Source organism: Balaenoptera borealis (assembly GCF_965194805.1).
Source record: "Balaenoptera borealis genome assembly, chromosome: 15".
Lineage (NCBI taxonomy): Eukaryota > Metazoa > Chordata > Mammalia > Artiodactyla > Balaenopteridae > Balaenoptera > Balaenoptera borealis.
In genome coordinates this window covers 86,484,684-86,511,961 of record NC_138871.1, presented here as the reverse complement: position 1 = coordinate 86,511,961, position 27,278 = coordinate 86,484,684, and positions in this window count along the sequence as shown.

Sequence of the window (27,278 nt, the reverse complement as noted above, 5' to 3'; positions counted from 1 at the left end):
AGACCTAGAACAATAATTAACACAGTCATACAAAGAGATACATGCAATTTTTTTTAATTAAACTGAATAAAAATGAAAATTCAGCATACCAAAATGTGTGAGACATAACTGAAGTAGTGCTGAAACAGAAATTTATAGCACTAAATGCTTATATTATGAAAAAGGAAAAATCTCAAATCAATAACCTATGCTATCATCTCAAGAATTTAAAAAAGGAAGAGAAAAACAAACTCAAAACAAGAAAAAGGAAGGAAATACTAAAGATGAGAGCAGAAACCAATGGCATTGAAAACAGAAAATAGAGAAAATCAATAAAATTAAGAACTGGTTCTTTGGAAACATCGATAAAATTTACAAACCTCCAGCAAGTCAGAAGGCACAAATTACCAATATCAGGAATGAAAGACGGAATATCACTACAGACCCTGCAGATACCAAAAGCATAATAAAGGAATAGTATGAACAATTCTACAGACGCAAGTTTAACAACTCAGATAAAATAGACTAATTACTCAAAAAACACAAACTACTACAATTCACCAGATATTGAATAGTGTATTGTATTTTTACAAACTCTCAATGAACCTGTGGACACTGAAATTAAAAATACAATACTCTTTGCAATTGTTCAAAAAATAAGAGCTACCTATGTGTAAATAGAATAAAATATAGAGAGGATTTACAAGCTAAAAAGTATAAAACACTTATAAAAGAAACCAAAGAAGATGTAAATAAATGGAGAGACATACCATGTTCATGGATTAGAAGATTCAACATAGTAAAGATGTCAATTCTCCCCAAATTGATATACAGATTTAATGTAATTGTCATCAAAATCCCCACAAGAGTTTTTGCAGATAGAGAAAAGATCACTCTAAAGTGTATATGAAAAGGAAAAAGAAACATAGTCGCTAAAACAATTTTGAAAATAAAATATACTGTGGGAAGAATGAGTCTACACAATTTGAAGACATTATAAAGCTATAATAATCAAGACTGTGTGGTACTGATGGAAGATAGACACATAGGTCAATGGAACGCAACAGAGAGCCCAGAAATAGACACACACAAATATGTCCAACTGACTTTTGATAAAGGAGCAAGAGTAATTCCATGGAGGAAGGGTAGCCTTTTTGACAAATGGTAATGAAGTAATTGGATGTCCATAGGACAAAAAGAAAAAAAAAAAAAAATGGGGAGCAAAGTATCTCCAAATATCTCCAAGCACTAATAATAGAGTTCTTCTAGATCATAATCACAAGATACAAGATAAACATACAAAAATAAATTGTATTCCTACCATTTTTCTGCCTAAATCTTATAATTATATAAATAATTCAAAATGGATCACAGGCTTAAACATGATAAAATTTATAGGAGTAAAACAAGAGAAAAATCTTTGGGATCTTGGACTAAGTAAAGATTTGTTATGCGTGACACCAAAAGCAGAATCCATAACAGGAAAAATCGATAAAATGGATGCCATCAAAATTAAAAGCTTTAGCTCTGTGAAAGGCCCTGTTAAGAGGATAAAAACCCAACATACACACTGAAAGAAAATATTTGCAAACCACATATCTAACAAAGGACTCATCTCAATATATAAACAGCTCTCAAAACTTAACAGTGAGAAAAACAAACAATTCAATCACAAAATATACAAAAGAAATGAACAGACTTTTCACCGATGAGGATATACAGATGGAAGATAAGCACATAAAAAGATGTTCAGCATCAGTATCCACTAGGGAAATACAAAATAAAACCACAATGAAATATCACTACACCTTCAACAGAATAGTTATAAGAAATAGTGACAACACCAAATGCTGGTGAGGGTGTGGAGAAGCTTAATCAATCATACATTGCTCATGGCAATGTAAAATTCCACAACCACTTTGAAACACAGTTTGGTAGTTTCTTTAAAATTAAACATATAACTACCATACACCCAGCATTTGCACTCCTGGGCATTTATCCCAGAGAAACAAACATTTATGTTCATTCAAAACCTGCACACCAGTGTTCATAGCAGCTTTATTCATAATAGCAAAAAACTGGAGATAAGCCAGATGTTCTTCAATGGGTAAATGTTTAAACACACTATGGCACATCCACACCATGGAACAGTACTACTGGCAATAAAAAGGAACACACTGTTGATACACGCCACAACTTGGATAAATATCCAGAGAATCACGTTGTGTGGGGAAAAAAAAAAAAAGTCAGTCCCAAAAGGTTACGTACTCTATGATTCCACTTATATAATATTCTTGACATGACAAAATCGTAGTAGAGACCAGATTAGTGGTTGTCAGGGACTAGAGATGGGGGGAGGGGGGGAGGGAAGCAAGTATGGCTATAAAAGAGCCACAGAAGGTCTGCTCGTGGTGATGGAGTTGTCCTGTACCTTGACTGAGTCAGTGTCAATGTCCTGACTGTGATATTGTACTATGGCTTTGTAAGATGTTACCAGTCAGGAAAAGTGGGTCAAGAGCACCTGGGATCTTTCTGTATTATTTCTTACACGTGAATCTACAATGATCTGAAAATAAAAAGTCTAATTAAAAAATAATATAATTCTTAAAAGTGCAAAAGACTTACAGACTACATATTTTTCTGTTTCTTTTTCTGTCTCCAACCCGCCTCACCCCACCCTCCACCCCCTGCTAGAATGCAAGTGACAAGAGCCAAGACACTGTACGTTTTGGTCATTTCTACGTCTTCTACACAAAAGCAGTCTGGAGGACAGCAGACACAAATCTTTGCTGAACAGGTCAAGACAGGAATGTCGACCACAGAGCAACTTTGACAGAGCAGGGGATGCCAGACTGGATCTTAGGGAAGAATTCAGTGGGGCAGGGTCCTGCCCAGGCCTGCAATGTGCCTTAAACCCTGATGCATGGTTTAGAAGTGCCATGCCTGGCTCTGATTCTGGAATCGTCAAGAAACCTGGAGATAATGCACACCTGGTACTCACCACCATGATAGTACTCACCACCACGATAGTACTCACCACCACGATCTTGTCTTAGGAAGCATGTCTTTGGGTTTGCCTTCAGAAAATATCATTGAAGGTGTACCCTATAATAAAACTAATGACAGCTGACTTTTATTGAGCATTTATAATATGCTGGGCAAAATTCTAAACACTTATCTATTTTCCCATGGAAACCATACACCTCAGTAATATTGTTATTTAGGAAACTAAGTTGGACAGACATTAAGTAACTCACTGAAAGTTACAAACCACCAAGTGCTTGAAGAGGTATCCAAAACCCAGAGTCTGACCTTTGAGCCCTTTAAACCATTGCAGGGCGTGGCCTCCTAGCACAAGACAGAGGTGTGGCCGTCCATCAGTTTAGCTACCACTTAGTGACATGACATTTCGAAGAAGTCATTTAGAGTGTCTTATGCTCATCCCTCCCTTTCTCTCTCTCTCCCTGTTTCTTTCCTATTTCTCTAATCTTTTTTGACAAGCGCTATTAGTAAATAGAAAATTGTTAATTCGGAGCATATAGAAATGTAAATACCAATTCTGTAATCCACTAGAAGAAACTAGAAAAAGAATGTCCAGGCCAAGACAGTAAAGAGAGTCATAAATCCTTTCCCACTCTACTTTTGTAAATAAAGTGTTTTTAAAATTGCAATGCAAATTAAAGTGTTCTTATCCCATAGAATTTTTATATGTTATGATATTTGGTACAACTGGCTAATCAGTCCTGGCAGCCATAAATGTCATTGAGTCATTTTATTGTCATAGGAATTTTCAAAAATTCTTCATCATTTAGAATACCCACGCTGAGCCTAAAGCCAGTGGGTCCTAAGGAAGGTCCTTCGTTTTCTGAAGAGGAAGGAAAAGGGAGAGGGCCGGGAGGAGATAAACTGGAGAAGAAAAAAAGGAGCTTAATTGTTACGTATAAAAAGTAGAGCAAATACACGCAGGGAAAAGATCTAGAAGGAGGAGGTTGGAAATAGGGAAATGCAAAGGCGGCCTGAGGGGAGAGCAAGAAGGGATTTGGGAACAAAGAATGTGGATCCATCATAGAGAGAGCAGCAGAAGCCACAGGCACTTTCAGGGCGGATTTTCAATGCGTTGCCACATGGTGTACAAGGGAAGCCGTTTCCTGGGTCTTCCCACAAAACCCTTAGTAAAAGTCCCACCTTCCAGGAGTTGCCTAGAAAAGTCAGAAGCTTGCTGCCATCTGATAACATTACAGAGAGTTCAAATTATAAGGCACAGGCAAGTATGTCTATTAATGAATGAACTAATTAAAAGAGTAAAAACGTTGATACACATCTTAAGAAAACTGTTCTATTTATTTATAGTGACAAGAAATTTAAAATTAAACTAGATTATGTCACTTATTGCAGCTCATTTAACTTTCTTCTAAAGCTTTTAAATAAAAGACCACGTCGCTACTGCACTAAAGTCTACTTTGGTACAGAGTAATTAATAAGAATGAAATCACAGAAACCATGGAGCTCTTTGGCCCAGAGGCTGTAGTTCCCTCTACGCCGGTCCCTCTGCAGTTCTCTACAGCAGAGTACCACCAGATCCAGGGAATCAAATGCAATGAATAGCCTCCTTGCAGAACCCTAAGTACTTCAAATACAATAGCTCATTAGAATTTCTCAGCAAATCTTCCCATGACTGCCCTCCTCCACGCCTACCACCCCATGCAGATTAAGAAACAGACCTAAGACCTCACCACTGGTAAACTGAAACTGGAAATCAAACCTAGGTCGGATTTTTCCAGATATATCCCACTTACTTCCTGGATGACTCAGAAAGGGGCAAGGGATCCCTCTGCAAGTCACAGGTTCGGTGTGTCCTTATTTCTCCTCCAGAGGAGCAAGGAGCCAACTGTCTGGGATACACTCTCCTCTTGGAATGAATGCACATCACTGGATCACCTGCCACAGTCATTCCCAAAGGGATTAGATTTGAACACTTGAACCTACCTTTCTGCCAATGGGAAGTGAACCACTCCTCAGCCCATAACCACTGATAACCCAGTCACTTAGCTAATTGCTGGCAATTGATAGCCTTCCCCAAATACAGACGTTTGAATGTCAAGCACTTTGCACTCGAATATTCATTTCTTTTCAATTACTTCTCTGGGGTGGGGGAAGTGCTACTTTTTTGGATAATATGATAATAACAGATAATATTATCCTATTAATATTAATATTAATCGTGGATAATAAGGAGGAAAAAAATAAGAAAAAGCTCTATAGAATCTATTGACCTTTCCAAGGACACATTTAAAGAGTTTGGGTACCAAACCACCTTTTTCCAGATGGTCAATCCCATCACCTCAAAATGCTCTCCTAAGGAGTTACTTTTCCTTATTTGGTCCTTTTTCTATTAATCATGTAAACTGTTCATCTCCACTGAAAGCAGGCCCCTAAAACCCCTAAACTGTTCTTCCAAAGCTGGACCTACTGGGATCCATTAGTCATAATTCTATGTTGATCTGCAAATTTCATTTCCCAAGATTTTCCCAATAGATTCCTGCCTCTGAGGTCCCAATCCTTGGAATGTGTTCCAGTCTGTTTTTACTCCTTTCCCTCCAGAATCAGTAGGGGGTGGCGTCCATCCCCAGGGTGGTGTCACCAAAACCCAAGAGCAAGGTGAGCTGGCACCTACTCCATCACAGTTATCATTATCTCCTCCTTCCAGGCCACTCAAAGTCATAGGAGAACTCAGGAGTCGAGGGATGTGGAAGGTCTCTGGAAACTGCTCACCCTACAAATGTATGATTATAGCGACAGCAGTAACTTAATTCTTCCACACCCCATTCTTTATGTTCTCCTGAAATCCTCATTCAGTCCCTCCCCCATGTCACTGTAGATCTGAGCTGTTGATGGAAACATGTTGAATTTTGTCTTGTCATTTTGACCTCACATTCCAAAAACCTTAAAGGAAACCGTTGTCCGTACTAATTATTTTCCATATCACAAATACTTGAGTTTGCTATTCTAGAGAGACCATATAACTTCATGTCCAAACTACCACAAGTCTGAGAGTGAAAGGCAACACTGAGAATAATTATGGAGGGATTTGAGGTAAGAACAGAGACCGTCCTGAGCAACCCAGGCTGTGCGGTCACTGACTAAAGCCTCCTATTGCTAAAACTCTATTTCAGTGCATGCATTACTTTACAATAAAGAGATAAAAGCTGATTACTTCTGCGGCTTATTTCATTTTCTTCCCTGTTCCTTGGCATTCATTGTGTAGGTGTTTGTAGAGAAGAGAACGTTTTTCTCTGATCACTTCCACTGTTTTTGTCTCTTTGGTCAATTTTTTTCTATGTGAGTTAGCTTCTGCCTAAGTCACATCCCTTTCTGATTCTCTTTGCGGATACTTCTTTAATTGTATCTTTATTTTTTTGACTCATGTAGAAATGTTATACTGTAGGTGTTTTTGGAATCATGTCATTTCCATTAGGTATGGTATCTTTTATTTTAAAAAATCTAGAGTTGCTATTTTGAGATCTAATTGTATGGCATTGAATATGTTCATTGCTCATTTGTTTTTACGAAAGCATCCTTAAACCCGGGCTTCTGGGCTAGGACACACCTGCTTGGAATCATTCTGTTCCAGCCAAAGTGTATAAGGGAGAGAAGAGGGAGAAGGGCTGCCAAGCATCACATGAAATATAAAGAAGCGGGTGGACCCTCCCACGGGGGGCTGTGCACGAAGCCTGACCTGGGTTTCAGATTTTTTATGTGATAAAGGGAATTTATGCTCCACAAAAATCATTTAAAGAACAGTTTTGTGAAGAATAACAAATAAGGTGATGAGAATTTAGAGAAGAGAAAATTTGGAAGTTAGATTTGGGGAAAAGTAATGCATTTGTTGGAAAGAAAATAGATAACCCAATTTCACCCACAAGCACCATCAGATGAAACAACCAATATCGTTTCCCAATCTTGCACCTACTCCAGACAAAAGTCACAGAGGATGAAATATTTTGTAACTTGTAAACAGAAACAAATGGAAAGTCTCTCCTTAGGGTAAAAAAACTGCTTTAAAACAACTGGACTTGTTTATATTCAAACTAAAGCCCCATCAAGGTAGAATTGTTTTTGAATCACAAAGAAACATGTGGTAGGGAAAGCAGTATTTTTAAACCAGAAAAAAATATATGTTGGCAAAAATTTTTAATAAAATAGGAAGGCTTACTCTATAATACTGAGTTCAAAAGACAGGATTCAAATTAAATAGATAATACAGTTCTAGCAAAAATGATTTACACACACACACACACATCCCTTGGTAATCTCTCTCAGCAAAAGAGAAAAGATGAATAAGGCACAATATTCATTATGGCTGCCCCTTGATTGTACAACCACAGATTATTTTTTTCTTAGAATCTTTATGTTTTTTAGAATTTTCCACACTTTCTGCCATGAGCATATATTACTTTTAAAATACTTTTATTACAAAAAGGAAGTAAATAGGAGAAAAATAACAGCAGCCAAAAGACTAATAGCTCCATGAAAGCATTTTAAAAAAAAAGTTTGAGTCACAGCATCTGTCCACTTACTCCTTGACACCTCCATCTCCCCAACTGAAAATCTTTGCTATTTTAAAATGATAGGAACTCCATACACAATAGCATAAGAAAATTTCTATATGGCAAATGCTATCAGAACTACAAAAATGGGCTAGGTGGCTTTGGCCAGACACCCTCTAACAGTGCTAGGCAGACGGAGGTGCCACATCCCAGCCTCTCAGCAGACGAAAACCACCTACTCCTGGTTTGAGAAGCTCAGCTTGTTTTCAGTGGCTTACGTTCTTTTGGCAACATGTTTAGAGGTGCTGGATTCTCCCGCTAAGCCTGCAGGCACGCCACCCCAGTCACAGGCCCCCGTCCATCACCTTCATCCTAATGAACGAGAGCGCAGGAAGTTTCAGGAACATCCCTGATGGAATCTACTTCAGGGCCACCTCCTCCCACCAGCTACAGGGAACACGCACTACGATTTTCAAAAACCCAGATGAAGTCTTTATACTAACGAAGGACATGCTATCAAAACAGCCACGACCATTCTGAATCTAGAAGGATTCAGAATCTGCCTGGATTGGCAGTTTCTCCCAGTGGTGAAGAATACGCATCCGGCTGTGTGCCATGTGCCAAATTCATTTCTGTCCATGCAACAGCTGAGCCTCTTAGATTTCCAGGAAGCCGTCAGCGGAAGGGTCCTCTCTCCAACCTTGCCCCTACACTATTTTAATGATAGACACAGACAGAAGGAAGGCATAGTGACAAAGGAGGCTCCTTTGTCAAAGCAAAGAATAGTCACGATAAATTCCCTTTGCAGACCTCACTGGTCTCCTGGGGATAAAGACTCTCATTAGTATGTGCAGGTGTGTGACCTCCTCCGACTCCCAAGGTTTTGATGTGTAGAGGTCTTGGAGGCAGGTATTTCATTTACTAAACGGGGATGCCCTAATCATTAATGTTCTCTTGCCTTTCTGTTAGAGTTAAGGAAGAGCTGCAAGTCGAATGGGATACTGTCTTTTTATCATCCCAGATCAGCTCACCCTGAAGATACCTGAAGCATCGACACCCCTCCACTCCCAACGCAGGAGCCATTTGCTCCTGATGCTTTCTCAAGAACACTTGGTTCTTTCAGCTCACATTAAAATAATCAGGCTGAGTTGGGGTGGACCATTTATAATGCTCCTATTTCAGAGAAAAAGAACTATAGGATCAGGAGGTCAAAATTGCCAGCAAGACAGAGGGAACTAAAATCCAGCTCTCAAAAAGGTTTCTGGCCCCAATTTCTAGCTGTGCCACTAGCTTTATAAAGAAACACAAATGTTCAACAAAACTCTCTGAGACAACACACACATCCTCTGTGCCTCTTATTTGGTACTTAATCATATTCCGTGAGTGTGTATCCTACCCATGAGAATAAGATCTATCTAATCTCTCTTGGGCTTGTTTATGTCCTCTCATAATGCAGGCGCCAGAAACATCTGTACAGTGACCTTTTACATCAAATCTGACCTGTAGATGAACACAGTGAATGAACAGAATAAGCAACATAACTTAACAAAAAGATCACAGCTCTGGAGTCTAAAAGACCTACGTAGACCCACACCTTAAATCACATCACAACTTACTACATTTGTTACTCTGAGCAGGACTCCAGTTCCTCATCTTTAAAATAGGATAATAATATGTACCTAGAAAGACCATTAACATCACCAGAGGTAATGGCCGTGTGTCACATGCAATGGCAGCTGTGCCTGTTATGTCCTTTACTCACTAGAAATAAAACTTCTTGTCCTTAGGTAAAAGTTTTCATCATTTCTACATCACTGCTGACATTTTATTTAGTTCAGCAATCATTTTGTTGTTATTCTTATTTTTTAAAAAACACCGAAATAAATTTTTAATTAGACCCCCCGAATGGCTGGGTACTTTGGGATATGGACACAAGGGGACGCGTCTGCCCTCAGGGAACTTAGACTCTGCTGTAGAACCAAGTCCAAGGCAACACCGAAGGAACCTACACCAAAAACTGTGGTATTGAGTAAGCGCCATGTCCGTGGGAAGCATTCAGTAAATGCTTGTCTATTGAACTGAATGAAGTCAGGTGATAATGTATAAGAGGGCAGTGAGGACATGGTGAGTGGCCATGACCAGAAGAAAGCATTTAGGGTTCATTTCATCAACTTCATCATCCAGAACAGGGCCCTGGAAGAACGGGCTTTGCAAGACGTGAGCAAATGAGAGAATGAGGGGGGGTGTCCAGTGGGTCCCAAGTGCTGAGCAGGTGGCCCCACGAAAGGCAATAAGCAGAAGCATCATTTTCAGAAAAAAAAGCGTTTGGGATTCAGAAAAAAAGCATATTTCACCTGTTGGTGAAATATGGGGCCGGTGGTGAGTATTATTTTACTGATGTCAACCCTGAAAACATTACAGGGGCCTCTTCCTGGTCAGCTGAGCTTTTTCAAAACTGTCTCCCAGGGAGGTAAGCTGCCCTTGAGCCCATCCTATGCCCTTCCCTGCACAGAAGGCTTGGCAGCTACGAGGAATCCAGACCTGGATTCGGGGGCCCTGGGTGCGCCGGCTCAGCCCAGAGACGTCCTGAGACACGGGCCAGCAAAGCGGGTGCTGCTGGGTGCCTCTGATAAGCCCTGGCCAGGAGGCCGGGGGCCTGGTCTAGTTCTCGCTCTGCCATCCACCCTCCCCTCCAGGCCGCAGGGCCGGCCCTGGACCCGATAGCTCTAACCCTCACTGCAGGTCTGGCCACACAGCTGCTTGGAGCCAGCATGCGTTTCAACAATGCTTCATCTGCACGAGGAGATGGCCCTTGGGCCTGAAATATGGATACGGCCAGCGGGGACTGTATCTCTGCCCTCCCGCTGGTGTGAGAGAGAATCATAGCATCCTTGAGCTGGAAGGGCCCCCCCAACTCCCTCACTTCACAGACGCGGAGGCTCCGGCCAAGTGTCTGTCTGGCCACAACTGCAGCGCAGACAGGACGGCGGGCAGGTGAGGCGTCAAGGGCCGCGATGTTGCAGACGCTGTTCTTCACCAGGCTCTTAGGGCAGCATCACGTGTTATATGTAACACTGCAGCACTCGGCCATCAGCTGGCACACCAGACATAGAGGCTCTGAGACGTTCCCACAGAGACTTAAGCCCAGTTCAGATGCTGGCTTAGGTCACAGTCTGGATGCACCCAGAAGGGTGGTGGTGTGAAGAATCGGGAGATTGGGATTGACATATATACACTAATATGTATAAAATGGATAGCTAATGAGAACCTGCTGTATAAAAAATAAATAAAATAAAATTCAAAAATTCAAAAAAAAAACAAAACAAAAATGACGTCATGATGCTGCAGACGCAGTCAAACAAGAGACTGTCCTTGTGGGAAGAGACCTATTCGTGGAGCTGTGGGCGGACACTTTGCACCCAAGAATCCCATGAGGCAGGAAATTCGGCTAAATGATTAAGTTCCCCGCAGTCTCGGCTTTAATCAGCAAAAGAACCAGAATGTGTACTCGGTTCTGTACGAGGCCACCGCCAGGGGTGCTTTGCTTTGTTCTGTTTTGTTAACTTGCTTGACCCCGCTGTGCCCTGCCTATCTAGCTGACAAGATATTGGTCAGGAAGAGGGTAAGTGGGCAGTTGCAAGGAAGCGCAGAAGAGCATCCTTTACCCCAAGCTGGAGGTCGAGGGGACCGGACGTTGCAGAGTGTCTGGGCTCTATTACGAAGACTGAAAGAGGATGAACAGGGGAGGAGGGGGCAAGGGGCAGAGGAAAGAGCAAGAGAAGAGAAAAGTCTCCAAAGAACCTGGTGAGTCAAGGAACCTCTCGGCCCCTTGATGTCACTCGTGATTTTTGCAGTTCATGTTCAATGACAGAGCGCAAGCCCCAGCCATTCCCTTCCCATGAATCAACAGGAAAGGAGCAGGCAGGTCAGGAACCCACGGAGCCATCGCCAGCCCCACACATCACTCACTGTTCCGTTCTCTGGATGCTTGACTTTACTCCATCCCTCCTCCACCTCGGTTCCAGCCCTGCCTATTCATCGAGGACAGAAATGTGTGCTGCTTCTCCCCACTGTCTGCCCCCTTGGAATCAATTTTCCAATTAGTCATGTGGACCATTTACTCCCAGAAGGAGAGGACCCCTGGATTCCCCTCTGTGGCTCCCACTCACCTTCCCACTTGGTCCTTGATGTATCACAGACAGGGATGCCTGACAGTTTCAATGAACTGGACTCCAAACAGCTGATGCACGTGAAGGACGGGGTGGATGGTCACCTGACCGAGAGATGGGGGGATCCGAGCACGTGGAGGAGGAGAGCAGTGCTTCAACAAAGCCCAGTGCTGTGTGGGAGGCATGCATGGGGACAAAGCCAGTGACCTGGGAGCTCAGGACACCCAGGTGGCAGTCCGGCTTTCAACCCTACCTGGCTGCAAAATGGAAATAGTAACACTATCGTTTTCCGAAGATTCTGTGGGCATTAAATGACATAATGTGTAAGAGAAACACTCAGTACATTCAGAAGTGCTTTTTAATGCCAACGTAAAATCCATACAATTGTAGGTTGCTACTTAGAGTGCAGTATCATTATTCCCCCTCCCCGCGTGGCTTCAGGTCATTGACGGCTGAAGCTACAAATGTCTTGCTCAGTCTGCACTCAGAATTGGCTCATTTGATGCCAAACAACAACCCCGGGCGGGCCTCTTTTTGGGGGCAGTGGGAGGAGTCCAGGCTGGGAGGGGAGTGGGGAAGGGATTCCCGTGCTGGCCCCAGTCAGGAAGGGACCCGTCCATTCTCTGTGCTTCTGTGTTTCCGTCCCTTTTCTCCAATAAAGGCCTTGGCTTTGATGGCATCCAGAACCATGGTCAGGTTAAGAATTCACTGACCTAAGTTCTAAAATTTCTAGGATGAGGGCACTGGGGTCTCAGGGCTGCCCCGCTGCATGTGGTTGTGTGATGTTGTGGCTCCTTTTTTCCTTGATTCTCTTTCTGTGGTTCTACACGCCCCATCCAACTTTCCCAAGACAGGTGCTTAGGGACTATCCCCTGTGTGTCATTTTCTCATGTGCCCTGCCATCGGCGTACACCCTTCAATCCTTCCTCCCCTACCTACTTCCTAATTTATGTAGCAATGACCTTGATTTTGCCCTTTTCTACAACTGCTGCAAAAGAAATTCAGGGGCCTCTTTAAGCAGCCTGGACAGAGAGAGGTGCTGTGAGCTCAGGCCGCCCTGCAGGGTCGACTTTAAAAGCGCCCAAATTAAGGTAGGTGTTATAAAACAAGCTCCGAGCTGTCCCTAGGAAATGCTCCCTGGTGGTGAGCTGAATTGAGGACATTACTTGTGTTCAAGCTGAAGCTCTGAATCGCAGGGTCATGATTACACCCACTAAAAGTCCTATTGTGCTTTGGACAAGAATTGCAGGATGGCACAGCAGGGGCCTGGAGGCGTTCCCACAGTGGGGAGGGCGGGAACCAGGCCCCGTGGGCTTCCTGACCTGCCTTGCTTTGGAGTATTCTGAGCTGATTTGTCATTTCCAAATTTGGCCTGCGTTTTCAATTATATTAAATCACATCAAATCAGCAAACACAAACTCTATGCCTCCCGTGTGCCAGGCTCTGGGCTCAACCAGGGGGCCGAAACCTGGAGAGGCTTCTTGGAGAAAGAAGGGACTCACAACACCTGAGGTTTTGAAAGAATCAAGGCACATGCGGATTGCGCCAATGGTTAATTATCAAATGGGGTGTATGGCCAAGACAATCTGATGCAGAAGGAAAGAAAAGAGAGAGGGGCTGTCGGGGAATGTTCTAGAAGGATGGATTTAAGCTGAACCCACAAACCAAGGGAAACAGTGCCAACGGAGAGAAGAAATTAAATACTCCAAAAGGGATATCCAGCAGGTACAGCCTCAGAAGATGCAAGGAGACAAGAGGACTTTTAAAAGTATGTCCACTCCACTGGCTGCAATTTTACCTCCTTCACGTGGTCCCAGGGCCTGAAGTCTGAGCTGCTGAGAAAATTGCCCATTTCCCAACCTCAGTGGACACAGCAAGCCTTGGAGAGAAAGGCACAGGGCAGTGGAAACTATACCAGCCTGGTCAGGAGACAAAGGAACTACAGTGACCAGTGGCCCTAAGACCTGGCACCGGCTGCACAAATTCTCTGTGTCTCCGTATCTTCACTCGTGAGCTAAGGAATGAACCAGCAGGGCTTCCTATCCCACGGGATCCTTGCAGGAATCAAACGAAGAAGTGGATGTGACAAGGGACAGGACCCAAGGGGTCACATGGCTGCAGGGTTAGCAGGAGAATTGGAGGCGGAGGGCACATGGTGCATAGTTCCAGGTACCAGCTCTGCAGCCGGAGAGACAACCTGCGTTTTAACCCCGACTCAGCTGTTGACTAGTTGGAGAGATTACTTTACACCTGTATACCTTGGTTTCCTCACCCATTAAAAGGCAATGAGTCCAATTCCTATACCTCATAGGACTAAATGAGCCAATACTTGTAGAGCTCCCAGAGCATGCTTGGCAGGGCATAAGTCTTCAATTAACATTAGTTATTTATTAAAAGTGCTATTTTTATTATTATTGAGGAGGACCAGTTATTGATAACACTCAGAGCCCAGGTTGACATATATATCCTGGCTAGAGATCCAGGGAAGAGTTATGTTACAGCCTGGAGTTGACATTGCAGTCTGAAGGCAGAATTCCCTCTTCTTCCAGGGAAATCACTCTTCTTCTCTTAAGGCCTTCAACTGATTGGATGAGGCCCACCCACATAATGGAGGGTAATCTGCTTTCCTCAAAGTTTACTGATTTAAATGTTAACCTCATCTAAAGAAACCTTCTCAGCCACATCTAGATTGGTGTTTGCTCAATATCTAGGTCAGATGACCCAGCCACATTGACATATAAAATTATCCACCACCACAGGGCCCGGTCTCTCTTGTGAACTTCTATTGCCATCCCTACACAGAGACTCTGCTACTTAGCAGCTGCTCAATAAATACTCAGCAAGTGAATGAATGGATGGATAGATTAGTGATTCTATATAATCACTTAGAAGCTATTGTATTTCAGAGATAATCTTTTATAAAAAATAAAAAAAAAATTCATGTGTAACTGTTTTGGGCATGAATCAAATGGACTTTTGGAAAAAAGCATTTGTTGTTCTATTTTGAGTCTTCCCCTGTGGACCCCAGAGGCTGACGGCATCCACGGACCAGAGTCGACCGCCCCTCCCTGCCCTGGCTCACACCCCATTACAAAGAACATCACTGTCTGGAGGGCAGAATAGGAAAGGGCGGGAGGCATTAACTCCTGCCAAGAAACAAGCCACTGCTCCTCTGCCTCAGGAAACAGCCAAGGCTGAGAGGAAGCCGCTGCAGGTGTCTGTTCCAGGGGTTTCCATGTTTATGAGGATCCCCAGGATCTAGAAAAACAAGGTGCAAACTGACAGGCTAGACGGTGTTTACAAGTTGTTTAGCAAACCTACTTGTAAATGTCTGATCAATAATTTATGTGAATGTGCCTCCAATTAAAAGTGACCCTAAGCCAGCCTCGTCCAGCACTGGTGTAGTCTATCTCTTTATTTCTCTTGTAACATCTTAAACATCATAAGGGATTAGGCTTGGGATCGCCAAAGTTTATTGTCCAGAGAATCTAATGTTTGCTCAAGGATATAATTCAGATCAGAAAATTACAAGATTTCTGAACTGGAATGACCTGACACATCCAAACATCAGAAGCAGGTCCAGGAGGGGCAAGGTGGCTTGCTCAGAGTCACGAAGTTGAGTAGTTCTGGTGCTGAAACCAGGTCACCTCCTCCTAGCCCTGGTCCAGAGACTGGCCATTGCACTGTGGTTTGCCATCATTGAGGGAGGTTATAGCTGGGGAGGACTAATATAAGTAACCAGTTAGGCTATAACTTGCAACTATATAAAAAGGCTTCCTGGTCTAAAATTCGACTCACAGTTTAGCTCTGAGATAAATGCCATGATTTCCCCCTTGCCAAAACCAGTATTTATGGCATCTGAGTGAGCAGCAAATTACCAGTTTCAAGCAAAAAAAAATGTCCTTTCTTCATGTTCACAAACATATCATCACCTCCAAATACTACATCACTATAATAAAATATATGGCAAATTAGCTTATCATATTTGGAGTAATTTAATCAAATCAATACATATTCTACCAACCCACACAAGTGACTCATATAATTACAGTATATTGACAAAAATGACTTCATATTAATAAGCAAACAAGACACTTTAAAACGAATACTGTCCTCCTCTCCTCTGTATATGTTTACCAATTTATGAGAGAAGAATGCTATCTTAATGTGTAAAATGACATTTATCTGTCATAAACTTTCCATAACATTCAGCTTCAGAATGATTAAAAAACATCAAGACCCAAAGTATGTAAAAATATATCTGAACAGGAATTCCACCCCTAACTGATTTGGCATCCCTGACACAGCATTAACTGTGATTGTGCAACAAGTCCAGCCGAGGGCTCCGGGAGATACAAAGACCATTCCACTTGTTCATAGACATCTCCACTGTTCACGGTAGCTCCTTCCCTGACCAGAGATCCCAGAGGGAGAAAAGCCCAGTCTTCTTCTAGTGAAATGCCCAGCAAATTTCATTATTCAACCAAAGATAACAACCAGTGTTTTTAGGTGAGAATTTCTTCCCTGCTTTTCTCAGGAAATTTATGTTCTTCTGAATCCCAAATCCTAAGAAAAGTCAATCGTGAACACACGAGGAAAACGGGAATAATTATAATTTTCCTACAAGAAATAGAGTTAACAGGCAAGACCTTATTAGTTCAATGGAAGCCACTGACTCAAGTCAAAAGCAAGAGCAGGAAATGTTACGTGTGGAGTCCAGGGTTAAGATCAAAGTGACTGGAAACTGGGAGCAGAGCAAGAAGCAGAGAGATGTCGTGATTTAATCAGTCTGTGTTGCTTGGGGCCGTTGCCATGTGTGTTCTGGCCCTGTGTGCTGCTAAGGGTGCACCATTACTGCAAATAAAATAAATATTAATACATGTATAGAACAGGGTATGCTTTACACAAATCTTATGAGTGTTCCAAGAAATAGCAAGTTTGGGAAGAAAAATAAATACTTAAATTGGGAATATTGACATGTGATTCTCTGGTGCTGTGAACCAGGCTAAGAGAGCTAAATGTTACATTATTCAAACATACCCAATAATATTCTCTAGTGTTTTCTAGTGTTTGAGTATTTGCTATAGACTACAGTTCTCTGTAAATATTTTAACAGAAGAAATGCAAAGAGAAAATGACAGTGCTGTGGATTACTACATGAGATCAGAAACTGATGTAAAATTTGAATTAGCAAAAAAAAATTTTTGAATTAGCATAAGTGATAGTGATTTCAACAGCAACACCAAAATCAGGGCAAGTAGACAAAATATCTTCTTTTTTTTTTTGTTTTTCATTTTCATTGTTAAAAAAGAAAAACCAGTGACATATGTGGTAATGCCCAAATTGAAGGTGCTTTTGGACAAAGAATAATTAGACCAACTCAAGACAAAATGTAAGGAAATTGTCTACGTCTGGAATATTTGTTACAAAACAAAGATCGAGAGTATCACATGAGGCAATTGATGCTTCAGGTGTTATTTTTAAAATGGAAACTTAGATATTTGGGATAATGTCTTTCCATTTTGAAATGATTTTTATTCGGTATATATTTTATATTAAAGTTCTCTTCTTTTAATGTTTCCTGTTATCAAATATCTCTATATCAGGAAAAGATCACTTTTACATGTTATCAAAAGATGTAATCTTACCATAATGCATTAGTTCATAATAATAAACCATACATTTATTATGATAAATTTTGCTTACAGAAATCTTCTGAGTTTTAGTATAATCTTATTACAATAAAAATCATTCATTATTTATTATAACCCTATTATAATAACCATTCATTGTTTATTCATTGTTATTATTATAACCTTCTTACAATAAAAATCATTCATAATTTAAAATACATATATAAAACATGAGAAATACAGCCAAGCTCATGATTTCAGGGATTCCCTAGAATTCCCAAGAATTTCAGTTTCTTATTCTCAGATCCCAAATGTTAATATTAATTAAAGATTTGTCGGAAGTTTGGAAACACGAAGCCCAATTGTTAAGGTAGAAAGAGGATACAATTTATAATGTAGATTTTGTAAGGCAGGAAGTAGAATTTTTATCAGATAATGCTCTCCACCACTGTAATAAAAGTTAATATGAAAAGGTATCCCAAAGAATTTTATTGAAAGACAAATAAATTGTAAATATAAAATGAAAGCCATGTTGCTTTGGTGATGTAATGATACAAAGGTAAAACATCTCTTCCAATTTTTAACACCTCTTTAGAGCTAATTTCTATTTCACTTAGAAATATTTGGAAGAGTTGGTCTCCATAAATAATAAAAATCTTAACAATCAATTAATTAACATTTATATTTATTATTTAAATAAAAATAAATCCTTTGAAATGTAGGTTCTACACTTATGAAAGGCATTCTATTATTTTGCTCTAAATTATTTTATATATCTAATCTCTTGATATTGGTGGAGAGAAAAAAGAAAGAAAACAAAGAAATTGAAAAGAAGCAATTCTTATACAACTGCACAGCAAAATAGATTTCCTTGAAAGCTGTTTTTGGAGCTAAGCCTTGGATCCAATAATATAAACATCCTCTGAGCTATTCCTAATTCATCTTTACTTGATGGTGGTTGCAGACCGGAGTCTCCAGGAAGCAGATGCTGGGATGGAATTGAAAGCACAAAAGGTTTACTGGGGAGAAACATCTTTTAAGAAAGAAATGGGAGGAAGCAGGATTGGGCAGAGGAGCTGACAGATTGCAATGACAAAGGGCAAGGCCAAGTCTCCCCAGGGAGGTCCAGGGCAAAGATCGCCTTCGGAAAGTCATGTTGAGCAGAAATGGATAGACCCTTCCTCCACCACTTCACTTGGGCATCAGCAGAACCGTGGCTGGAAAACTGAGGCAGATCTTCCGGAAACTAACAGCCGGAGGCTACCAGCCAGCTACACTCATTGCAGTGGGAAGCATTCCTGTTCTCCAAAGGGCATTTGAGCAGCACATCTCTGCATCAACTACCTAGCAAATATGACCAAAAAATCAAAAACAAAAACTCAGTAAGTATAGGCAAAATCTCCCAAACGTCCCACTGAATTTTAACATAGTACTTTTGTTAAAAGAAGTAATTTTACATAATCGGTGGAGTAGACTTTTACAACTCCGAGTCAGAAACTACAAATAGTATGAAGTCAATTACTCAAAGGACAAAATCTTCCCATTGGGGTCTTATATTCCCCTCCAAAAGCAACAGAACTACAATAATCACGTTCAGTAGGTTCTCTGACGAGTACAATACAAACTTGGAAACATTTTAGGAATCAGAACCATTTGGGATATATGTGTTATAATAAAATCGCAAAACTAGACGTTGAAGTGGTAAGTATGTTATGGGGGTGTTGGCTGATTCCAATACACTTATTGGAATGAAAAGTGCAGGAATGTTGGCTATATTACTGGCATTAATTGGTGAGCAGCAAATAAAACTATATATTTTCTCCATCTGTTTCTGGGGTCATCTTATATTTGCAAAGGCTCACAATGAGATAATAGGCCCGGTTTGTAAAGGGGGTGCTCCATTTTCGCCCAGGCAATTAAACGGAAAGAGAACAACTGTCCCCACGGTTGCCTAATTGCGGGTGCAATTAGCCAGGACCCCTCATTCAGAGGCTGTGAGTGACAGATCAGTCAATTATTCGATAGCAGACACAAGGATTTGCACATGCAATTCTGTATTCAAAGTTATTCATAGACACTAAAATTGATAAATAATGGGAAAGCCTCCTGAAAAATTTTTTCCCAAACGAATTGTCTGTCATCTCAAAAGAAGAGACTGATTTGATTCTAGGGCCCATTTGTGAGCTTAGGTCAACCAAAGGGAGCAGCCCCATCCTTGGCTTCACCCAAAGCCCTTTAGACCCCTTTGAAGAATGGAACTTTCAGGACCATCTTGGACCTTGTATGGCCACTCCTGGCCTTAGCCAACCTCTAACACTCCTCACGTCTAAACTCATGCCATTGGGGTTAATCTAAAACCTATCATGCCTGCATCATTTATTCAACAAAAATTATCAATATTAAGAGCTGTTTATGAGATGTAATAGTCCATAGGGCATGATACCTGCCAGGAAGCTCATATTCTCCCAAGATATGTAAATGAGCAGATTCAATACGATGCAAGAATTGGAGAGGTATGAAGGTGGGAACACAAGATGAGGTACCTCCCCCTGCCTGGAGGAGAGTGGGAGGAACTCAAGGGATGATGGGGGCATTAAGCAGCCTTCAAAGCAAAGGATGTACGCTCACTGGGGAATATGATCTCCCATCAATTATCCAGAATAAAACGCCACCTAATAATAGTGTATCTCATTTCACAACTTGCCTAAAAAATGTAACTACTATTGTTTTCTCTTTTTAAGGTTATTCTCCTATATTCGTTAGGTTAAACTAAATCCTTTAATACATAAATCCAAACATATGTATTGGCTCCGATGCCACAGAAATTCATTTAATAAAAGAAAAGATTTACAGCTAAATAACTAATAATGTTATTAAATATTAATAGACTATAAGTAAAAGACAAAGATTGTCGGACTGAATTTACAAAACAATATATGTATGTATAAGTAAAAATATATATGTGAATATATAAGTATACATGTATATATGTATGTATACTACCTACAAGAGACATACTTTAAATATAAGGATACACAAAGTTTAAAAGTAAACAGAGGGCTTCCCTGGTGGCACAGTGGTTGAGAATCTGCCTGCCAATGCAGGGGACACGGGTTCGAGCCCTGGTCCGGGAAGATCCCACATGCCGCGGAGCAACTAGGCCCGTGAGCCACAACTACTGAGCCTGCACGTCTGGAGCTTGTGCTCCGCAACAAGAGAGACCACGACAGTGAGAGGCCCGCGCACCGCAATGAAGAGTGGCCCCCGCTCGCCGCAACTAGAGAAAGCCCTCGCACAGAAACGAAGACCCAACACACCCAAAAATAAATTAATAAATAAATAAATTAAAAAAAAAAAGTAAACAGAAAAATATACAGGATGCAAACACTAATAAAAAGAAAGCTGTTCTGATCATACTAATAACAGCAGAGATAAAAGGGTATATTTCATTAGGATAATAAGATCAGTCCAACAAGAAGCTAAAACAAGCCTGAATTTGAATGCATCTAATAATATAACTTCAAAATATATCAATCTTAAAAATTCACAGAACTAAAGGCAAATAAAAAGATAAATCCACAATCCCAGCTGAAGCGTATAACACACCTCTTTAGTACCTAAAAGAATAAGGAGTCATGAATATCAGTAGAGACACTGAAAATTTGAACAATACAAACAACAAATAATCTAATTAAAATACATAGAATCCCACACTCAACAACTGAAAATACACATTCAGGTGCACTTACTTCAGGGCCATTCACGTCCTACCACCGAGGCAGGACACGTTCAGTGCCTCTATTGAATGCCCCAGATATGCAAAGAGGAGGGTCTCCTTTGGCTGGTTGGAACCTGAACATCTCCTAGCCCCATGTAAGCTCTAGGGATTATTCACCTTACATCTGCCCAGTCCTTCTTGCCTGGAGTCATGGAATTTCATATTTTGTACATTTGGTTTAGTAATCAGCAAAAGAACCGCGGGAAAACCAATGTGGATCCAGGCAGGCTTTCTCTGCACAGCTGCTGCCCCTCTGGTATTGTGTGCCACTAACCCTAGCACCTCCACCCCTCTGAGCCCTGATCTCTGTCAACACCACTGATCTCTGCTTGCAACCCCTCCTCACACTGGCCTAGGAAGTGTCACTAGGCAGAAATCCAGGGATATTGGTTCACCTTACTTGTTTCCAATTTCTGTAGTCTGTTCTCCAGTGCCTGCAAAGAGTTGTTTCACATATTTGATCCAATTTTCTACCTGTTTATGGTCCCAGTAACTCCATCATGACAGCCTATTTTTTTTTCTAAATTTTTAAAAAAATATTTTACTGGTCATTGATATGTCTGGACTCACTGAACTATCTTGATGGAAGTGTTCTCATCAAATTTCACCCGTCAGGTACTGGTCATCTTTCACATCACTAAGGATATATTTCATCTTTGGGATGACATATATGGATAAATTCACACACAGGGGTATGAGTCCATGAAGGGCAAGGATCTTAGAATCTTGCGGTGGTTGAATTTAGATCAGCAAAAAGAACTTAAGAGTTCATCTACTCCAAGGTCTCATTTTTAAAGGTGGTGTGAGAACTAACCAGTTGTTCATGAAATCTGTTTTGTCTTCTCGGCACAAAACTAGAATGCATTAACCAGCCTCGTGTGCAATTAGGTATAGCCTTGTGTTTCAGTTCTGGCCAAGGAAATATGAACAGATGTGACACCTGCCTATTCGAAAGTACTTCCCACATAATCTTCAACTCTTTTCTCATCCACCAACTCAATGACAAGGAGGACAGGACCGCGTTATAATAGGGAAATATCCTTGATCACTGAAAGATCAGGTGGAAATCCGGTGAGCTGAGCAAGGAGATCACCCAGTCTACCTCGACACAAACAGGACCCCTTTACTGTGTTAAGCCACTGGGACTTGGGGGCTTTACCTGTAACAGCAGCTGGTGTTACCTTAACAGATGCTGAAGCAGAAACTGATGCTCAGGAAGAGGAAATGACAGAGTTCATCAGTCCAATATTTTTTTCATATGAAAGTCATTTCCATGTTGGTTCTGTAGAAAGGGCCAGGTGCCTCATGGGATATTGAATCATTTCAGTACCTACAATAGTGCCTTTTTAATGTATCTTTTAGTTTTTTTGTCCAATATAAGCCCCTAGAATATGATGAAGGTAAAAAGCTCCATTCAGTTTTCCCGGTACCCTAAAACAGTATTGGCAAACAGTAAAGATCTTCATCACATCTGCCCTGAGCAGATCTGGCCCTGCACATGAAAGGGAAAGAGACCTGCAACAGAAAAACTGATAGGGAGTAGATTTGTGACTTCCTTAGTATTAGCTATTTGCCAAATAATTTTGTAAAGAAGGGTAAATGATGAAGCTAAGAGAACAATCAAGCATGCCTTCATTTAAAGATTTAAATAACCGTAGAAATAATTGAAAACAGGCCATCGGAATTACATCCCTCAGACTAAAACACCAAGATAAGAATTGCCCCAAGGGCTCTAGCTTTCATCTAATGTCTCTACTTTTGACTACTCTAGGCAAAAAGAATATCGACATCTCATATAACAAGTGGTTTTCTTCTCCTTAGCCTCTCTACCACTTCCAGTGTCATGTTCTAGTTGAACACCTTGGCCACGTAATTTAGCCTTGGTGCCGGTTATGAATGCATTGCCTCCAGCTCCAAATCCACCTCTCACTGACCTGCTTTGTGAGATTCTAAGATTCGGTGTTCCCATCGGAGTGTTAGGAGATTGATTGATACTTGCTTCCTCCGTGTCAAAGGATTACTTAAGATCAAATGCAGTTGAGTCCTAGAATTCCTTCTGCAGTGAACAAACCGCCTCTGCATGAACCACCGCCCTGGTGATGTGGAACAACTTAGTGTCACCCCTTCTATCACAAGAGGGGGATTTTGTCCTGAAAACATGTCAGTGCCTGATGACATACAGTCATATGGAAATAGGAAGCGAGCAAGAATTTCTAATCTCTGCAGCCAAATCAGCTGTTTTCTACGCGCTTCTGCTTTTGCACCTGCTCCCAATGCTGTCAGCCATGTGGAAAGTCCACCCGCCGCCCGGTTCCAATGGGAAGAATGAGAGGAAGGAAGGAAGCGCTTCTTCAGGCCCATCTGACAGGTGTGGGCACCCAGTGAGTGTGGGGTGGCTTTCCCTCCCTCCTCTTTTATTGAAATGAACTCTCCAGTTCTATCGTGAAGAGGTAAACCTAGCCTTGCAGTGTCACTTCTGGGGTTATTTATACACCCACAGCCCTCAAGGCTTGGGTGTGGCCATGAGTATGAAGTTCATCAATTGAACTCTGATGAGGCTGGCTCAACACTTCCCCCCAGTTAGTTATTTTCACCGCAAAGAAGTGCAGGTGCCTGGCTTCCTGTGCCGAATGACTGGCCGTGTGGGGATGACTCAGTGGCATGTGTCGTGGTGATCTGAAACAGTCAGAGTGGGCTGGGGCTCTGGGGAAGGTCTCTAACCACGAGCAGATCCAGCTGGGGCCGCGTGTCCCTGGGGCTCCCAGCCCGCCAGTCTCAGGCTCCCCCTTGCAGAGCTGAGACTCACGGACCCCAGAGGAACAACAGGTGTAGGGGGAGGGGTGGTGAAATGGTCTCTAGCGTTTTTATAGCAATCCCTTCTCATTTTCTATACTGCAGCCTTCAGTCCATTAAATGTAATTTCCTGGCATCACCCAAGCTTGAAAGGCCAGATCAAAAGTACCGAGTGTCCCAGCTGTGCGGGCCTCGTTCAGACTGAACACTAACCACAGCCCTGGCAGATGATTCACTCCATTTGAGACCTGGAAGCGCCCTGCATGCTTCCTCTCTGTGGGATTGGCTTTATTGTCCTCCCTGCCCCGCAGTTGCGAAAACATTTCCATAATGCAGTCCTCTCCCCTGCAACAAAACAAGTCTGCCCCTGCCTAGGCGTCACACCTGTATGGTGCACGAATGGGGAGAGGGCTTTCAGAACTGGAAGAAGGACCCGTAGTTCTCAGACCGACAACAGGCTGCAAGTCACTTTTACACGTCATGGATGGAGACCACACAGAAAGGGTTTGAATTCACGTTTGGGGAAATACAATGGCCCAGAGAGCTGAATTCTGTGCTGGTGATCACATCTCAAGATTGCACTGAAGAAACCTAAAAAGAAGACCCTGAGTGCTGGGAGCGCAGTAGGTGATGAGGGAAAAGCAGCAGCGGCTGTAGCAGAGGCAGAAGGAACAGGGTAAGATGCGCGCTGAACCAAGGACCGAGGGCCATTGAACCAAGGACCCTGAGGGTACCTGCAGCACGGAGCCGTGACACTGAGAGGAGAGGCACCACGACGTCCTCTGGCCTCTTCACTCTTCCTGATGGTGCTGACGACACTCATCATGAAATGTCCTCAAACCTGGAAAATGTGGCAGAGGGAAAGCGCATTGAACCAAGAGCCAGAAGTCTGGCTCCTATTCCTTCTCTTTCCTCTACTGCTCAAGGCATCTCACCTGTTTTGGTGTCAGCTTCCTCATCTGTTAAAATTGGGAATCATAATTCTGACTTCCTACCTCCCAGGGTTGTAGGGAGAACCAAATGAGATTAGGCAAAAAAAAAAAAAAAAAAAAAAAAAAAAGAAAGAAAAGAAAAGAAAAGAAAGAAAGAAAAGAAGAAAAAAGCTTCCAGAAAGGTAAAACACTAAGGCAGATGGAAGGGGTTGTTTTTACCAATTAAACAAAATGACCAAAAAGTGCAGTGGATTATCTCGGCAAAATCTGAATTAGCTCAGGATGTGGCTCCATCAGCAACATGTGCGTCCATCCTCATCCTCATCCTCCCAACGTCTTCCGCCTCCAGGATCAGGTAACCACATGCTGACTCTTCAGTAACAAATAAGTTTGAACAAAACGAGCCTGCCAAGAAACTCCTGCATTTTGATGGTGGTTTCTAGAAACCCATACTGTCTACAGAACCCAAAGGAATGGGATTGTGGTGGTAGAACGACAGGCAGTAGGGTTGGTATTTTGGATGGATGAACTGCCTTGTTCCATTCCTATCATCAGCACCCTACTCCTCCATAAGACAGCCCTGAATATAACCTCATTTCAAGAGAAATGTATGGTTTTGCTGCTGAAACAAAAACTACCATCATTTGAAACTCCTTCATAAAAAGATTCTTCTGAAAGCAAGGAGTCTGAAGTAAATGGCAAGACCAATGACACCAAAAGAAGAGAAGATACCAGTTTTTTTCAAAACTCAGGAAACCAAAGCTTTGGAATGGTCCAAGTCAAAATTCACTGTGTGATAACGGGAAGACAGTGGGATCTAGTTCTTTAACTTTCCTTATTCTTGGTGTCCTTAGTGTCTCAGTAATTTTACACAGTGTCCCTGTGCCAAAAGAAATAGTTAATAGTTCCACTTATTAAGTAATTAAGTTATAAGCATTCGTGTCCTGGGAAGTTAGTAGCTGTTTAAAACAATAATACACTAATTGAAAGGAAAAATAACATTTGTTTTTCATTCCAAAATAGCCATTTACTAGTGGGTGTGGGCCCCTGTTGGGCTCAGCACAACTTCTCAATCCTTGGACTCAGAGTGGACATGGCCCACCCTCAAGTCCTGTTTCCTACTGATTTTCATGCCATAGTTGTTTTTATTCTTAGCATGCCATTTTATTCTTTTCATGCCATAATTGTTTTTATTCTGGGGTTTTCAAAACCCCAGCTCTACAAAGGTATGTATTAAAGGAATGTGGCATGGCCCAACATGGGAACCAAAGTCTCTCAAGCTACTAGTTCACACACTGTCTGATAGATACAGAGCATCACTGTGTTTCCCTAGAAAATTGAAAATTTTAAACACCCTGCAGGGCCCATGTGAGTTCACTTTAGCACCCTGGGGTGCTCCAGAGCTTAGAGAGGGAATAACACACAGGTCTAGTGAAAGATCCCTGGGCTGGACAGCCTGGAAGGCTTGAGTTCAGGTCCTGATTCAGCCCCCAACAAGCTGTGCAACCTTAAGGCAAGTAGTAAACCTCTCTGAGCTTCAGTTCTCTATTTATAAAAGGGAGGTGAGAATCCCTAAAATCACACCTTACTTAGTATTCATTCCTATGAAGAGACAAGCCCAAAGTCATTCACATCCATTTTCAAAAGGCTATAAAGAAAGTGTGACTCTCAAACTATGCTCTTGTTCCCAGAATTCAATCCACAGATCTCAGTAAAAACAGAAAATTGTGCTGTGGCTGCAGGAATTCTGATTCAGATCTGAGACGGGGTCCTGAACGTGTATTTTTTTTTTTTATTAAAGTCCCTCCAGATGATTCTGTCGCTTGGATTAATTTAAGAATCATTTCCTACTGACAACACAGCAAAACTGAGAGCCTCGTGCTGCAAAGCCCAAAGTCAGCACAAAGTGTTTGAGTATATTAACATCAATCTCATTATTTGCTTTTAATGATACTTCATCACATTCTCTTATCCCTTTTAATTTGGTCACATCATTCAAGTGGGTTTAATTCCCAGTTTGTTGTCAGGACTGCCGAGAGGCCTCGCCCTGTCACCACAGAGCTGAAGTCACCCCGCTGTGGTTGGCACCCAGCCCCCAGCTGTTCCCTTGACAAAAGATAGACATACACTCTTTTTTCTTTTTTTTTTAACATCTTTATTGGAGTATAATTGCTCTACAATAGTGTGTTAGTTTCTGCTTTAAAACAAAGTGAATCAGCTATACGCATACATATAACCCCATATCCCCTCCCTCTTGCGTCTCTCTCCTACCCTCCCTATCCCACCCCACTAGGTGGTCACAAAGCACCTAGCTGATCTCCCTGTGCTATGCGGCTGTTTCCCACTAGCTATCTATTTTACATTTGGTAGTGTGTATATGTCCATGCCACTCTCTCAATTCGTCCCAGCTTACCGTTCCCCCTCCCCGTTTCCTCAAGTCCATTCTC